This window comes from Muntiacus reevesi, chromosome 2 (genome assembly GCF_963930625.1).
Source record: "Muntiacus reevesi chromosome 2, mMunRee1.1, whole genome shotgun sequence".
NCBI classification, from domain to species: Eukaryota; Metazoa; Chordata; class Mammalia; order Artiodactyla; family Cervidae; genus Muntiacus; species Muntiacus reevesi.
The window spans coordinates 182774174-182790851 of NC_089250.1; the positions used below are offsets into that span (position 1 = coordinate 182774174).

The 16678-nt window shown below is 51.7% G+C and overlaps 1 long non-coding RNA gene across 1 annotated transcript; it reads right to left on the reverse strand.

Moving 5' to 3' along the window:
- Nucleotides 1-10742: 10742 nt before the first annotated feature.
- LOC136158462 (uncharacterized) lies at nt 10743-13232 on the reverse strand. The gene is made up of 2 exons (XR_010661343.1): nt 12691-13232; nt 10743-11245 (listed from the first exon to the last, which is right to left on the reverse strand). It is a non-coding gene; the product is annotated as an uncharacterized lncRNA (long non-coding RNA).
- Nucleotides 13233-16678: the final 3446 nt, after the last annotated feature.

Genomic DNA, 16678 nt, shown 5'->3' on the forward strand with positions numbered 1-16678 from the left:
CCCACCACCCACCCCAGCTCTTTCCCGTCACCTGCTTCACGACAGTAGCATGAGAAGTCCCCAAACTCCGGGCTGTTTTTTTCTTTTTGGGTGTGTTGGGTCTTTGTCCCAGCCAGCGGGCTTCTCTAGTTGTGGTACCTCTGCTTAGTTGCCTGACCAAGGGTCAAACCTGTGTCCCTTGCATTGAAAGGTGAATTCTTTACCGCTGGACCACCAAAGAAGTTCCTCCAGGCTATTTTTCATTCCCAGGAGGCTCTGTAGACCCCCTTAGTACTGTACCCTTTCTCACTCCCTTCCTGGCTCCTAAATTTAGGCCACTGTGCCCTCTAGAGTTCTCAGAGGGTGTTCTGCAAAATCACTTTGATCCTTGGACCTTTCCCCTCCCCTTCTTACTCTAAATTAGGCATCAGCATACTTTCTTTAAAGGGAATGTAAAAGTTATTTGCACGTGGAATCTAAAATATGACACAAATGACCATATCTAAGAAACAGAAACACACTCAGACACAGAACAGAGGGAGGAGGAATGGAGTGGGAGTTCGGGATTAACAGATGAAAACTATTATATATAGGATGGATAAGCAACAAGGTTCTAGTGTATAGCACAGTATTCAATATCCTGTGATAAACCATAATGGAAAAGAATATATATATATATATATATATATATAAAACTCAATCACTTTGCTCTACAGCAAAAATTAACACAATGTTGTAAATCAACTACACATCATCAAAAAAATTTTTTTAATATTTGTATTAGCTTCCTATTGCTATTATAACAAATTACCATAAACTTAATGACTTAAAACAACACAAGAGAATTACCTGCTGGTCCAGTGGTTAGGAATCTGCACTTTCACGGTCATGGACCGAGTTCAATCCCAGGTTCCTGGTTGGGGGAACTGAGATCCTGCAAGCTGCATGGTGCAGCCAATTAAAAAAAAAAACATATATATATATATATATTTTAGTCACTTCAGTCATGTCCGACTCTGTCCGACCCCATGGATGGCAGCCCTCCAGGCTCCCGCATCCCTGGGATTCTCCAGGCAAGAACACTGGAGTGGGGTGCCATTTCCTTCTCCAATGCAGGAAAGTGAAAAGTGAAAGTGAAGTCACTCAGTCGTGTCCGACTCTTAGCGACCCCATGGACCACAGCCTACCAAGCTCCTTCATCCATGGGATTTTCCAGGCAAGAGTACTGGAGTGGGATATATATATACATATATATATATACATATATATATGTATATATATACATACACATACTTTCTGGAGGTCAGACATCCTCATGGGTTGTATTTGGCTAAAACCAAAGTGTCAGCAGGGCTGCATTCCTTCTGAAGGCTCTAGGGTAGGAAGGGGAATCCATTTCCTTACCTTTTCCAGCTTCTAGTGGTTGCCCACCCCTTCTTGGCTCCCAGCCCCTTCTATCTTCAGAGTGCATCACTCCAACTTCTTTAGTCATCACATCTCCTTATGCAACTCTGACCACCCCCCCCACCACCACCACCACTCCCTTATTGATAACCTTGGGCCCAAGCAGATAATCAAGAATAATTTCCCCATCTTAAGATCCATAACTTAATTATATCTTCAAAGTCCCTTTTGCCATAGAAGGTAACTTATTCACAGGTTCCACAGATTAGGACATGAACATCTTGGGGAGGTCATTTTTCCGTCTACCATACAATCTCAGTTCATACAAAACCTGGCAGAGGTTACAGTGTGCTCCATCAATTTCACTCCTAGGTACACATCCCCCAAAAAATGAAACCAGGGACTCAAACACATGATTATATACCAGTATTCACAGAAGCATTATTCACAACAGCCAAAAGGTGAAAACCATCAGTGGATCAATGGATAAACAAACTCTGATCTATTCAAACAACTGCATATTATTCAACCTTAAAAAGAAATGAAGTTCTGACATATGCTACGGCCTGGCTGAACCTTGAAAACACGATGCTAAGTGAAAGTCAGATACAAAAAGTCACACATCATATGACTCCACTTCTATGAATGATCTACAATAGGCAAACGCATTGAGACAGAAAGTAGATTAGAGGTTACCAAGGGCAGGGGGGAGGGGAGATGGGGAGTTATTGCTTAATAGTGGGTATGGAGTTTCTGTTTCGGGTGATGGAAACTTTTGGAAATAGTGGTGGTGTTTGCGCAACATCATAAATGTAATTAATGGGACTGAATCGTGCACTTTAAAATGGCGAAGTTGCCATTCAGGTGAACACACAAAAATATAAAAATGGTAAATTTTATGTTATATGTATTTTACCACAGTTTTTTAAAAAGTTAAAAAAAAAAAAAAAGTCAATAGGTCTAGATTTGACTTGTGGGCTATAGTTTGCCTGACTCCATAGGTGAGGGGAAGGGGGTTGTTGCAGTTTAGGTTTCACAGCCCAGCAATCTAATCATCTTGCATGCATGCTGCCTTCTGAGTCCAATCCTCCACCTGTCCTGCCCCTACCCCCACCCCTGGATCTGCACAGCACTGGGAAAAGGAAATCCCACCATCTTACTTTTAGATGCTGGACCAAGATCCTCAAGTGGCTCCCTTGCATGGCTGCCCATCCCCTCATATGCCCCTGGTCCCTCCTCCCTCCCTTCCCAAGGCTCCTATCGCTGCCTCTGCCTCCTCCTGGTACCTGGAATCTGCCATCCGGCCAGCACCTAGATGTTGGTCCATGTTCTGTCCGTGCCTGGAGAACCCCTCCACGTGTATTCTTCAAAGACGTCTGTCCAGCGACTGTCCCCCTTCCTGCACCTTCCCTCCTGCCCCCTACTGGCTTATTCCCACGTGGAGAACAAGCCATCTTATTCCCACTTAAAAACAGGGGAGTCCCTGGCGGTCCAGTGGTTAAGAGTCCATGCATTCATTGCCGTGGGACTGGGTTCAATCCCTGATCAGGGAACTAAGATCCCATCAGCCCCGCAGCTCGGCCAAAAAGAAAAAAAATCAGACAATCATGCATCCCCTTCCAGCTACCACTCTTGACCGCAAAACTCCCTGAAGTGGCTGCCTATGCTCACTTTCCCATCCTGCTCACTCCATCCATGAAAACTGCTCTCACTGGTGACTCCAAGGAGCTCTGTTTCCTTGAAGAGGAAAACACTGTATCTGACTTTTTAAATTTTTTTCAGTTGCCCTGTTTAGGGATCGAACCCGGGCCCCTTGCAATGGAAGCAAGGAATCCTAACCATTGAACCACCAGGGAAGTCCCTGAATAATCTTGAAGTTCTTTTCTGCTTGGCATCTGAGATATTCCAGGGCCATAGTCTTCAGACCTCATCTCTGTCTACACACCCTGCCCACTCTTTGAACCACAGAGTTTCCAGAAAGGACTCGAGGCCATGCAGTGTGATTCAGAATCCAGGAGGTTCTGCCCCAACCCCAGCTCCTGGTGTTATCAGGGTGACCGCAGTCAAGTTCCTTAACCTGAGTCAGCTTCCTGGTCTATAAAACAGAGGCCATTTAATACCTAGGTTGCAGGCTGGCTGTCACAAGAAGTCACCGGCACACCTGGTGTGCATAGCATTAATAAGCGGTATTTCCTGGTATCACTGGTTTGCCATGGGTGACAGTGGCCAGAAGTAGCTTAGCTGGCCCAGGAGAACGACAGGGTTTGGTGATGTGCGGAGGAGGGACAGAGGAGGGGCCCAGCTTTCCCCTTCCCCTGCTCAAATTTGTCACAGTGATGAGACTTCCCTGGCAGTTCAGTAGTTAAAACTGCACTTTCAATGCAAGGGCTACGGGCTCAATCCCTGGTTGGGGAACTAAGACCCCATATGCTTCGTGGCATAGCCAAAAAAAAAACTTGTCACAGTGAAAGGAAGCAAGCGTATTGCAAGGTTCTTTTCTGTTGAACGTGGTGCTCACCTCCTTTATCGTAAAGACACTCACAGGTAGGATCTGGTGTAAAAACTGGCCTGCAGACAGTTTGCCCTTTAAAGGGGAAGTCTCTGTGAAGACTGTCATCAAATAACTGCCATTGGACAATCGGTGTTAGAAATGCAGATCAGAAATGCAAATTACAGAGCTGACAGACAGCCGGCCCACCTGCAGCAGGGCTCTGGGGCTGGAGACCCCGGGGACAGACAATGCTTTGGAGAACAAATGAGGGGAACGGACTGACTCAGCCTAGGGGAAAGAGCCAGGGACCACAGTGTGGCCTGGGACACCTCAGAACGCCGTCCTCCTTCCTCTATGTTGTCAAACCCAAGCCCAATCAGCCCATTTCCCCCCATCCCCCTTTGCTGCCTTTCCCCCAGCCCCACCCCCAGATTCCAGGTGGGAAGAGTGATGAGCAACAGGCTCTATTGATGAATGGATACAGAAGCCATGGTCTGTTCACCCAGTGAAGAGTTGCTCAGCAAGTAAAGGGATGAACTACTGATACATGGCACAACCTTGTGAATGAACCTTGACAAAGTGACGATCAGTGAGAGAAGCCAGACATAAAAGGCCACATATCGTATGATTCCATTTCTATGAAATGTCCAGAATAGGCAAATCCACAGAGGTAGAAAGTGGATTAGTGGTTGCCAGGGAATGAGGCCAATTACTTTGCCAACAAAGGTACGTCTAGTCAAGGCTATGGTTTTTCCAGTAGTCATGTATGGATGTGAGAGTTGGACTATAAAGAAAGCTGAGTGCCAAAGAATTGATGCTTTTGAACTGTGGTGTTGGAGAAGACTCTTGAGGGTCCCTTGGACGGCAAGGAGATCCAGCCAGTCCATCCTAAAGGAAATCAGTCCTGAATATTTGTTGGAAGGACTGATGTTGAAACTGAAACTCCAAAACTTTGGCCACCTGATGCGAAGAACTGACTCATTTGAAAAGACCCTGATGCTGGGAAAGATTGAAGGCAGGAAGAGAAGGGGATGACAGAGGATGAGATGGTTTGATGGTATCGCTGACTCAAATATGAGTTTGAGTAAACTCTGGGAGTTGGTGATGAACAGGGAGACCTGGCATGGGGTCACAAAGAGTCAGACACGACTGAGTGACTGAACTGAACTGAAGGGAATGAGGGGGTGTCAGGGGAAAATGGAGAGTGGGTGCTAGTGGGTACAGAGTTTCTTTGGGGGGAGTGATAAAATCTTCTCAATCGATTGTGGTGATGGTTACAAAACTGGTTGTATTAAAAAAAAACCCACTTAATTGTACACTTTAGATGGGTGAATTATATATAATAAAGCTGTTATATTAAAAATAGCTTTACCTCTTAAAAAAAAAAGGCTTTGTTGACCCTGAAGATTTCCAGAAGTCCCAGGAGCCCCAGAAACCTCAAGGATCCCCTAAAGCAAAGGGTTCCAGAGCGTCTTTCTTCAGCCAAAGTGGGATCTGGCTGCCCTCAAGGTGCCATCAGCGCTGCCCTTCTCAGAACACATTTGCCCTCCTCTGAGGCTGGTTGGAACCTCACGTGAGAGACGTGAGCCCTAAGACCATGGATTTAAACTGCAGCCAGGAGGGCAGGAGAGGGGACCACCAGCAGAGAGGCTGCAGCAGGTTACCATTCTACACAGCGCCCGAGGGGCAGCGGATGGCTTTTTCTCAGTTTTAAACTTTTATCCTACATGTGCATCTAAACTACTGTTCTTCTCTTTGGAATGATGTACTTATTCCCTGTTGCCGCATAACAAACTTCCATCAATGTATTGGCTTGAAACGGAGAAGGCAATGGCAACCCACTCTAGTTACTCTTGCCTGGAAAATCCCATGGATGGAGGAGCCTGGTAGGCTGCAGTCCAAGGGGTCGTGAAGAGTCAGACATGACTGAGCAACATCACTTTGACTTTTCACTTTCGTGCATTGGAGAAGGAAATGGCAACCCACTCCAGTGTGCTTGCCTGGAGAATTTCAGGGACGGGGGAGCCTGGTGGGCTGCCGTCTACAGGGTCGCACAGAGTCGGACACAACTGAAGTGACTCAGCAGCAGCAGCGGCACTGGCTTGAAACAGTACCATTCATCATTGCCAGATGTGGAATGGCTGGGCTCTCAACTCAAAGTCCTGCCAGGTGAAACTGAGGTGTTGGTGGGGCTGCAATCTCATCAGGGCCTTGGATGGTCTTCCAAACTCACTGGTTGTCAGCAGGATTCAGTTCCTGCGACTGTAGGACTGAGGTCCCATCATCTTATGGTTGCTCCTGTAGACCATCCTCAGGCCCTTATCCTGTGGTCCCTCCATCTGAGGAACAGAAAGGGTCCCACACATCGATTCCCTCTCTTGCTCTGAATCTCTCTAATCTACTCTTCCACAAGCAACTGGAGAAAACTTTTTTTTAATGGCTTGAGTGATTAGGTCAGGCCCACTTGGATAACCTATCTCTTAGGCAACTTATAACCTAATCACAGGAGTGATGCCAGGGTCACAGGTTCCACCCACACCCAATGTAGGGAGTTCACGAGAGCAAAGGTCATTGGGGGTCATAGGAGAATTTCTGCTACCACAGAGGGGAGACCATGAAGGAGGTACAGAGAAAGTTATGGAACTCCTGTCAGGAAGTATGGAGAATTGGAGATGGAGCCTGAAGCGGAAACGAGGGCCCCAACCCTAATTGGAAGCTTTTTCCTCTACACAAACGTGACAGGAGCAGCGGGTGGATGGACAAGATGGCCTTTCGGGCTCTGGCTGACCTTTCAGGCCCCAGCATGCTCACGTGCACATGGAGAATCCCGGCCTTCTTGGGGTTGAGGGGTGCGGATACCAGCTATGGGAGCAGGGATGAGGCCCCATAGAAGCATAAAGCCCTTGCCTGGGAGACGATCCTAAATGCTCCCAGGAAGGCAGAATGGGGGTCAGACGCCTCTGTTGGGGTTTGGAGCAAACCACAATACCCACCAATGCTCTGGTCCCCTTTCCTACGTTAATCACAGGGAGAGTCCTGGGCCAACAAGACTGGGACCCCCCCCCAACCACTAGGGGGCGACCAGCACACACAATGTTTTTGTCCAGGCTCACCCTGAGCACATCTGGGGAACCCAACTGCACATACTAGGGTGGAAGCACTGACCACTTAGGTTCCCACACCCCCAGGGCCCCAGATCCCCAGCCACAAGGCCCTGACCTCCAGATGCCCGCTTCCTTCTAACAGGCTGACCTGATTCACTTTGCTCACAAGCGAGCCCTTGACAAGGGGGCTGGAGCCCACCTTGATGTGTCCCCTGTCCCTTCTCTCTGGTCCCCACTCCGTGTTTCCAGGCCTAACACTGCAGCCCGTGGTGGGGAACCTCCTGCCTTCTCTTCTCTTCCTCCACCAGCTCGCTCTGTCCAGGCCTCCCCACCCCCCAACCCTGGGAAATGTTGCTCTGCTGCTTTGCAACAAGTTGACAAGCAGGAGCCAGGTCATCTGCTTCAGTTGGGTGCATCTCCCTTATAAAAACTCAGTGAAGGGTCATCCTGGCTGGACTTTCCATATTAGACAGCAATGGCTGGCTGATCACTTCCTCAGTTGATTTTAAGCTGTCAGGGCAGTTACAACAATCCCACCAGGAGCCGGGGGTCTCAGCAGAGTAGTAAAGGGGGATCAGGGGTGCAGGGGGAGAGAAAGACAGGGCCTCTGGTCCTCCGGTCAATATAAAGGAGGCTAAGTCGGTTAAGGCACCAAGGGAGCCATGGCCAGAGGGGATGAAGGGTCAGCAGAGGCGCCACAGGAAACCAGGAGGGAGCATTTGGGGTTCAGAAGGAAAGCAGGAGAATCAGGGAGGAGGACTAGTGGGGTGACTGCTGAGCTCGAGAGGCTGTCCAGTCTCCCTCTGGGCCGCAGGCTCTCCTCTGGAGGAGTGGACAGGGATGGGGAGAGAGGGGGAGGAGAGGGCAGGACGTCTGGCCCCATCTGAGGATGGGACAGGCCAGGTCAGGGGAGGGACAGAGGCTGGCTCTGATGAGAAAGCAGACCTGGGTGGGCTTCGAGGGGGGAGGCTGATGGGAAACGGGAGGAACTCTCCCTGGGGAAGGGGGGCTCAGCGTGCCAGGAGGCACCTGTGTATGTGGGCACAAGAAGGCTGGGCCACGCATGTGCCTGACACCTGCAGCTTTGGCGGCTTTACCTGCATCTCCCGTTTCATCCTCACTATGGACCCCTAATCCTGTTATTCCCTGGGGACTTGCCAGGGTCACCTGGCCAGCCTGCACCAGCGCCTGGCTCCCTTCAGGCTCCTCTCAACGACCTTGCTGTCGTCATCCCCAGAACAGGCTGAGAACTCACCTGGTCCCGGTGGTCTGGCCCTGCCCAGGTAAGCCCAGGTGCAAGAGGGAAGCTGAGGGATGTGGAGGGCGAGAACCCCGTCTACTGAAACAACAAGGCCGGGGTCACAGCGATACAGAACCCACGTGCTGTGGATGACGGTCAGGGCCCAGACAGCCAAGGGAAGGAGCAACTCCTAAGGGTCAGGGAGGGCTTTGGCTTCAAGCCTGGGCGGACAGGGAGAAAGAAGGCGAGGCAAGCTCGCTGGAGGGGAAGCTGGCTGGAGCGAAGGAAGGTTTCCGGGTGGCGTTCTCCTCCCTCAGCCTCTCCGGACCCTGCGCCCATGTCACGTGCTGCTCCCACCAGCACACTGGGGGTTAACGTCTGTCTGGTGCAGTGACCACAGGCAGTGATGCCAGTAACGCAGAAGCTGAAATCTGAGAAGCAGAGGGGAGAGGGGCAGGGCTGGGAAAGGCTCAGCGGCAGAGGAAAGAGGGTTTCCCTGACAGGAGCTGCAGCTCCGCTCCAGCGGCCAGAAAAGACCCTCCCTCCACCCCCAGCCCCTCTCCCTATCACCGCCCCCCTGCCTTAGGCTGCGGACTGTGGCGCCCACTCAAGAGGGTCCATGGTGGGCCAGTGTCCAAGCCCTTGGGCCACAGGGCTGCAGATCGGCGCTGCGGATCAGGGGGAAGGATGGAGGGCGTGCCCAGGCGGCCCGCAGAGAATGCATGAGACCCTGCCCAGCGCTGCCGGAAGCGCTGGGTGGGGAGCAGGCCGAGGGCAGAGTGGGGAGGAGGAGGACGAGGACGGGAGGTCCCTAGGGGCCCGACCTCAGCGGCCTGGCCTTGACTCCCCCCTCCTTGGGCAGGATTGAGTCATGGGAGACACACGAAGCTCCCCGCCCCCTCCCCGGCCCACTGCCAGCCTGCCTCTGCCCTGAGGACCGACCTCGACTTCTTCCCAAGCACGTGTGAGGTGCTGGGCATGGCGCGAGCTGCTCATCTCCCTGCCCTCAGTCAGTCCAGTCCCACAGAGTTTAGGCGGGTTTGTTATTGTGACCCCCATCACAGATGAGCAGGCGAAAGCTCAGAGAAGCTCAGAAACTTGCCCAAAGCCACACAGCCAGAGTGGCAAAGCTGACAAGATCCTGGGTTTGTCTGACAGCAGTTACCCACCATGCCACGCTCCTGGGAAGGAGTCAGGAACAAAGTCCAGCAGAAGGTGACCCGGGGCTGCATGCCAAATCCAAGAAAGCAAGAGATGAAAGGCAGCCCAGGAACCCCAGGAAAGAGGCTGCAGGTGAATGGGGCAGCAATGTTTGGGGCTTGTACTCCACGAGGTGATGCAAACGGCATCTGGAGGGAGCAGAGCCGGGTCTGGTCCAGCCTGGATCGGTGGATGACAATGCTATGGCCACAGGGACCTCTCGTAACCCCCTAAGGCACATCCCTTGGAGCCACTGGATCACCACCAAGCAGGTGACCCACTCACCTCGACAGATCACAGAGGACTTCTGGGACTTCAGGTGTGCATGGCCCTTGTTTGAAGAGTCAGCAACATCTACCGTGCAGTAACAGTGGGCAAAGCTCTGCTAAATACAAACAGAAACACTGGGGTCTGTTGACCAGGAGGCAGGAGGGTCCTGGCTCCATGGCTTCCAGCGGTGACGTGACATTGGCTCACCTCTCTGAGCCTCGGCTTCCTCACCTGCACGAGGGGGATCATGTTAGCACTGAAACATATGGCTGCTTTGAGGATTAAATGAGGTGTTTGTCAAAAAACACTTAGACTGAAAAACCTCATCTTCACAAAAACTTGTACATGCATGTTCCCAGCAGCATTATTCATGAAAAATGGAAACAACCTGAATGTCCTCTGGTGGATAGATAGATAAACCAATGCTGATCCATTCAGACAGTGGAATATTATTCACCCATAAAGAAGGAATGAGGTGGATGAACCTTGAAAGGAATAATATGGATGAACCTTGAAAACATGATGCTCAGTGAAAGAAGCTAGATACAAAGGACCACATATTACAGGACTCTGCTTATATGAAATGTCCCAAACAGGCAAATCTGTAGAGTCAGAAAGCAGACTAATGATTGCCAGTGGTTGGGGGTGGGGAAGGAGAGGAATGGGGAGTGACTGCTAATGCATTCAGGGTTCTGTTTTGTTTTAAATCAATGTAGGGACGGGTTGTGCCATGCAGCTAGCAGGATTTTAGTTCCCAAACCAGAGACTGACCCCAGGCTCTGTGCAGTGAAAGCACAGAGTCCCAACCACTGGACCACCAGAAAATTCCCAAAATCAATTTAAAAACAAACAAACTAGTTTTAAGCTCACAGCAGTATTGAGCAAAGATTCAGAGACTTTTCACTTGCCCAGACACGTGCACAACCTCCCCCACGATCAATCCCCACACGAATGGTACACATCTTACAGTTGATGAATCTGCTAGGCTTCCTTTTGGGGGATGATAAAAATGTTCTGGAATTAGAAGCTGGAGATAGATGCACAACTCTGTGAATACGTTAAAATCCACTGGATTGGAAATTTTATTTTTTTTTACGTGTACAAACTGCTTTATTTATTTATTTTTGACTGTGCTGGGTTTTGTTGCTGCGTAGGCTTCTCTGTAGTTGCAGGGGGTGGGCTGCTCTAATTGCGGTGTCCGGGCTTCTCATCCCAATGACTCCTCTTGTTGCAGAACAGAGGCTCTAGGTGCACAGGGGCTCAGCAGTTGCAACTTGCTGGCTCTTAGGGAACGAGGGCTTCAGTAGTTGGGGCCCCGGGGCCCAGTTGCTCCATGGCATGTGGAATCTTCCTGAACCAGGAATCTAATCTGTGTCCCCTGCATTAGCAGACGGATTCTTTATCCACCGTGCCACCAGGGAAGTCCTGGATTGTCCATCTTAAGGGGGCAACTTTTAAGGTATGTGAATTATGCCTCAGTTTTTAAAAAGCACTTAGTAAGAGCTCAAAAAACGTAGCTCTCATTACTATGTCCTTCAACTTCAGTGAGTCTGTCATCTAATGAAAAGAGACAGATGAACACGTTGAAAAATCTTACAGAAGAGAGCCAGGCAACCTGGTCCCAGCAGTCTGGGACACCTGTCCTAGAGTCAGGCTCAGGGCACGTAGGACATGGACGAGGGATGGATGTGGGATCCCCCCATCACTGAGGGGGCTGATGTGGTGATAAGCTCCACACAGGAGTATCAAGCCCATCGTGTCCAGAGGAGAATAACTGTGAGTGCAGGAGGCTGGCAGGGATCTGAGGAGGTAGCATTTGGACTCAAGTCCTCGAGTCGGAGGATGTGGGTGGTTTGGTGGGGATGAGCAGACACCTCCAGATGTGTGGCGTCCCAAAGGGATGCTGGGAGGCAGGGTTGGCAGGAGTGGAGGGTGCTGAGTCCGGGGTGGGGTGGGGTGGGGTGGGGGCACACTCCTTGGAGCACGTCCTGTGCCCCAGCAGATATTGGGAGGGGCTGCACTTCACAAATAGCTGCAAAAAGCTTCCAGGAGGCCGGCCCTCTGCCCTCCCAGAACCTCCAGGTTTCTCTTGAAGCCTCCAAGAGGTTCCGACCACTCTGGGCACTGGGTTTCCTCTTCTGAGCCACCCCCCAACCCCGCCCCCGGCCTCAGGTTCCCGGGTTCCAGGAGAAACAGGATAAGAGACGGGTGAGCCTGGGTCCCACCCTTCACACACACACATACACACACCCCACCCCGGTCCAATGACCAGGCAGGCTCATGCTGCGCAGGGAGGGACGGACCATCACTCCCAGGAGTGAGCCTGGGCCCCTCCTCCAGCCCCCGGTGGAGCAGAGGGTACAGCGAGGTGACTCCCAGGGGCAGGCCTGAGCCTGCAGGCCGCAGGTGGCACCCACCCACCTCTCCCCCCAACCTCTTTCCTGTCCCTCCTGCCTCCACCCTCTGCCCGGTGTAGTCCCTAACCCCGGGAGAAGCCAGACAGTACAAAATTCCTCGGAGAACAGAAAGGGGCCTGCCTGCTTACTCCCAGATACACACACGCACACAAGCACACACCATCCTTTCAGCCCACGGGGCAGACCACAGAGCACCTAGATTCAGGGCAGAAAAGGGGGCCGCGGTCACTTAGCTCTGAGCCTTCTCCCGGACCTGTCCCATCCAAGTGTCCAACATGAGCTGGGCCCCAGCTGAGCCAACGAGGGGCAAGCCGAGGGTCTTGCTGGAGCCCCAGGGAGAGGCAAGCTGGGAGTCCACAGGCCTCGGGGAGCGATGGCCTGAGTGAAGCTACACCGGACACTGGGTCGGGAGATGCACGCCCGCGGCCCAGGGCCACTGACAGCACGGGACCAGCTAGGCCCTCAGCCTGTGCAGTTACACGAGCTCTTAAGCAACTGGTCTTTGAAGGAGGGCCCCAGGCTGTCCTGCCCCTTAGGGGCTCTGGTGGCTGAAGGGCTGGGACAAGGCTGGGGACGGGGTCTCACCTCTCTCCCAGAATCCTGGGTGGGGGAGCGTGGGACCCTGGCAGGCTCTTCCTCCTTGGCTCCCTCGCTCGCTTTGACCTTCAAAGCTGACATCTGCCTGCAAGACTCCATCTCTCCTCCTGGAATCCAGCCTCCAGATGTCGGATCCGAGTCGGCGGCCGGCGGCAGCAGTGGCTGCCTGCCTCCCCCCAGAGTGAATCAGCCACATTCCAAAGGTGCGAACACAGACACCGCGCCCTCGGCAGCCTGGGGCTGCAGACTTCCTCCCCAGGCCCGCCCGGCCCCTGCTCCCCTCCCTGCCGCCTCTTCCTAGCCAAACCGGGCTTTGGGCTTCCTTTCCAGAGACATGCTCCTGGAACTGGAACAGAGAAAAAGAAAGCCACTGGGGCTGGGAGGCACCCCGACCCGCCCTGCTGGCTCTCTCCCCTGCAGGGAGTGCAGACCCCAGCCCGGCACCCCGGCTGTTATCAGTACTTGCTGTTCATTCACGCAGTGGGAATTTACTGAGCACCTACTTCGGGGCAAGCAAGAGAGAGGCAAGCCCCTGACTGCCCGGAACCACACCCAGCAAGAGTCAGAATCAGCTCCACAGACAGAAAACAATTCCAAGTGCGGGAAGAGCTTTTAAGGAAAGAAAGAAGGGCCTGAGACAGAGGACAAGTGACAAAAGGAGGGTCTCTCTCTGGAGTCACGTGTAAGCTGAGGGCTGAAGGATGAACGGAAACCTTATCTACAGTCACTTCTCTGTGTCCCGAGAACTATAGCAAAGCAACCCCGAAGAATGTCTCTCGATTCCTCAGAAAGTTTTTGAGTCCTTGTGTTTATGCCTTCTGTCAGCATTGATACAGGGAAGTCTGGCTAATTATCCTGATTTTTTTTTGACCATGCTATGTGGCATGTGGAATCTGTTTCCCAACCAGGGAGCGAACTCAAGTACCCTGCATTGAAAGTGCAGAGCGTTAACCACTGTACCCTCAGGAAAGGCTCTGGGCTAACATTTTTTTTTTTTTGTTAAATAAAAGCTTTATTGCAATATAAACTACATAGCATATAACTTACCATTTTAATGTATACAATTCAGTGATTTTTCAGTATTTCAATGTGGTGCAACCCTCACCACAATCAATTTTAGAATATTTTCATCACCCTCAAAGAAACCCTGCACTGCTTACCAGTTACCCACCCCACCCCACCTCCTGCCCCAAGCCCCTGCAACCACTCACCTATTTACTATCTATGGATTGGCCTATTCTGAACATTTCAGAGCAAAGGAATCATACAGTATGTGGTCTTTTGCGTCTGGCTTCTTTTGCTGAAAGAAGTGGTGTCATTCATCCGCATGGTAGCCTGTGTCAGTACTTCAGTTTTTTTCCTGGCTGAGTAATATTCCAGTTTGTTTATCCATTCATCCGTTGATGAACCTTCAGGCTGTTTCTACCTTTTGACTCTTGTGAATAACACTGCTGTGAACATCTGTGTACAGGCTTTTTGTGGACATGTGTTTTCTCTAGGGTGCACACCTCAGAGTGAAGTCACCAGGTCAAATGGTGACTCTATCCTGAGGAACTGCCAGTGGCTGTGCCACCTGATATGCCCAACATGCCCACTAGCAGTGGGAGAATGTTCCAGTTCCTCCCTCTCCTCCTCAACACTTGTTGTTGTCCTTCCTTTTTTGTGACCGCCATCTGCTGGGTGAAGTGGTACCCCACTGGGGTACCGAGCTGCACCCCCATTCCTTTCACGACTGCACTGTCCCACTCCCTGAGGATTCCAGTGTTTCCAAGCCCTGCAACAGGTCCTGCTGTGATCCACCTCCTCCTTCACAAGGGTCAAACCCTAATCCAGTCCAACGCCTGCAGACCTTCAGGTATGAGGAGCAGTGGAGAGGAGAGACGGGCATCCTGGTCTGTGCCTCCAAGGAGGACAGTGTGGAAGAGGAGCCTGGGCAATCACCTCCAGGAGTTCCTGTAGGAACTGAGGCCTTCCTCTCTGCACTTTCACAGAGAGGGGTTTCACCTGTTCCTTCACGCCACAGCCCTGGATAGTAGGAACATCATAAATTACTGCCCAATGGGTGAATGAATGAACAGAAGGTGAAGAAAGAGAACCCAGAGTGGGGATTGGTGGTTATAAGCTCAGGCTCTGCGGTGAACTGGTTTCCACTGAATCCCACCTCTGCGGCTGTATAGCTGTGTGCCCAGCTTCTTGGCTTCTGAGCCTCCCTCACCATCTACAAATTGGGCCTGACAGTGACTTTCTACCTGACACCATTTTTTAAAAAGATTCATTATTTTTATTTTTGGCTGCATGGGACTTTGCTGAGCTAAATTAGTTAGGCTTGCTAGGAGTCATCGGGCAGAGGCTTGGCTACTCTCTCGCTGCCGTGTGCAGGCGTCTTGCTGCAGCGGCCTCGCTCGTTGTGGAGCACGGATCCACACACGGATCATCATTGTGAGCACTCGGGGCTCAGCAGTTGCAGCGCATGGGTTTAGTTGCCCCGCGGCATGTGGGACCATCCCAGACCAAGGATCGAACCTGAATCCCCTGCATTGGCAGGTGGACTGTTAACCACTGGCCCAGCAACGAAGTCTCTGACAGCACAGTTTTGAGGATTAGATGCGCCAAGCAGTGTTTAAATTTAATGTGCCAAGGAATTCTAGAGAGGAGGCCACATATCATCAATCCTCACAAGTGCCTTGTGAGATGACTGTTGTTGTTAATACCTGCTTTGCTGTTATAGACAAGGAAATGGGAATTTGGGGGGCTCAAGGAGTCTGTGCAGGCTAAAGGCTGGAATGGTAAAGCCAGGATCTGAATGAAGACCCCGACCCCCGGCAGGAGCCCTGACTCAGTGCCACATGGCCCCTGACACAAATGAGGAAAAGCCAGGCAGCCTCCAAGTAGTCCAGTTCAGCTGACGCCCCTGGGCTGAGTCAAGCTCTCAGAAAGTGAGGGGGCCACTGCGGAGTTCAAAGGCCCCTAATTGCAGTGGCCAGATGGAGGGACCCAAGAGATGTGTGACAGGGAGGGCGCGGAATAAAAGTAAAGGTATTAATACAAAGAGACCCTCAGCCTGGAGGAACACCAGGACAGACACCCATGCGGTGGGTGGGTGTGTGTGTGTGCTCAGGGGTCTGGAAGGTGAGACGGTACTATGCCTTTTACCAGGGAAAGCAGAAAGAAGTCAGAAGTTTCTAGCAGGGAAACCTGGTTACTGGGATGGGCACTCTTTCCTCTGTCAGGGGTACAACTTGGAAGGAGCATCGAGGCACCCACAGTGGGTGGACCCCTCTCGGGGTTACACGCGTGGCCAGACTCCGTTCAAGCGAGTCGGTATCGAAGAGCTCCACGGGGTTAGCGGAAGGGAGATATCAAGCTCACCCCTAAGAATGTAGGGTTTATGCACCTCAGAAGCTGGGTAGCGTTAGGGGGACTCTCCTGAATAGAGATGGGGTTCCTCTCTCACTTTAAGAAAAATCCATTTATTTATTTGGCTGCGCTGGGTCTTAGTTGCAGCACAAGAGATCTTCCTTATGGCAAACAGGATCTTTCAGTCACAGCATGTGGGACCTAGTTCCCCAACCAGGGATTGAACCCGGACCCCTTTAACTGGGGTCTTAGCCACTGAACAACAAGGGAAATCCCTCCACCTCACTTTTGCCTCTTCAACTGAGGAAAGGCATCAAACAGAAAAGGACCAAGGAGGGAATCCTAGGGAATACCCAGTTTTAGGGGGCCACAGGCAGGCAGGTGGTGCAGACCCTGGGGGGGCTTCGGGAAGGACAGCTGGGAGGAGGTCTGCCCAGGGGGAAGGCTCAGGACAGCTCAGTGGTGAGTGGGTGATGGGGCAGCCAGCTCTTTGGGGGAAACTTGGCTGGGGAAGGATTGAGGCAGAGCTATCACTTGAGATGCCATCATTTATTTTAAACAGGGGAGAAGCTCAGCTGATGACAGCACCCCAACGGAGAGTGGAATGCACTTAAAGCCA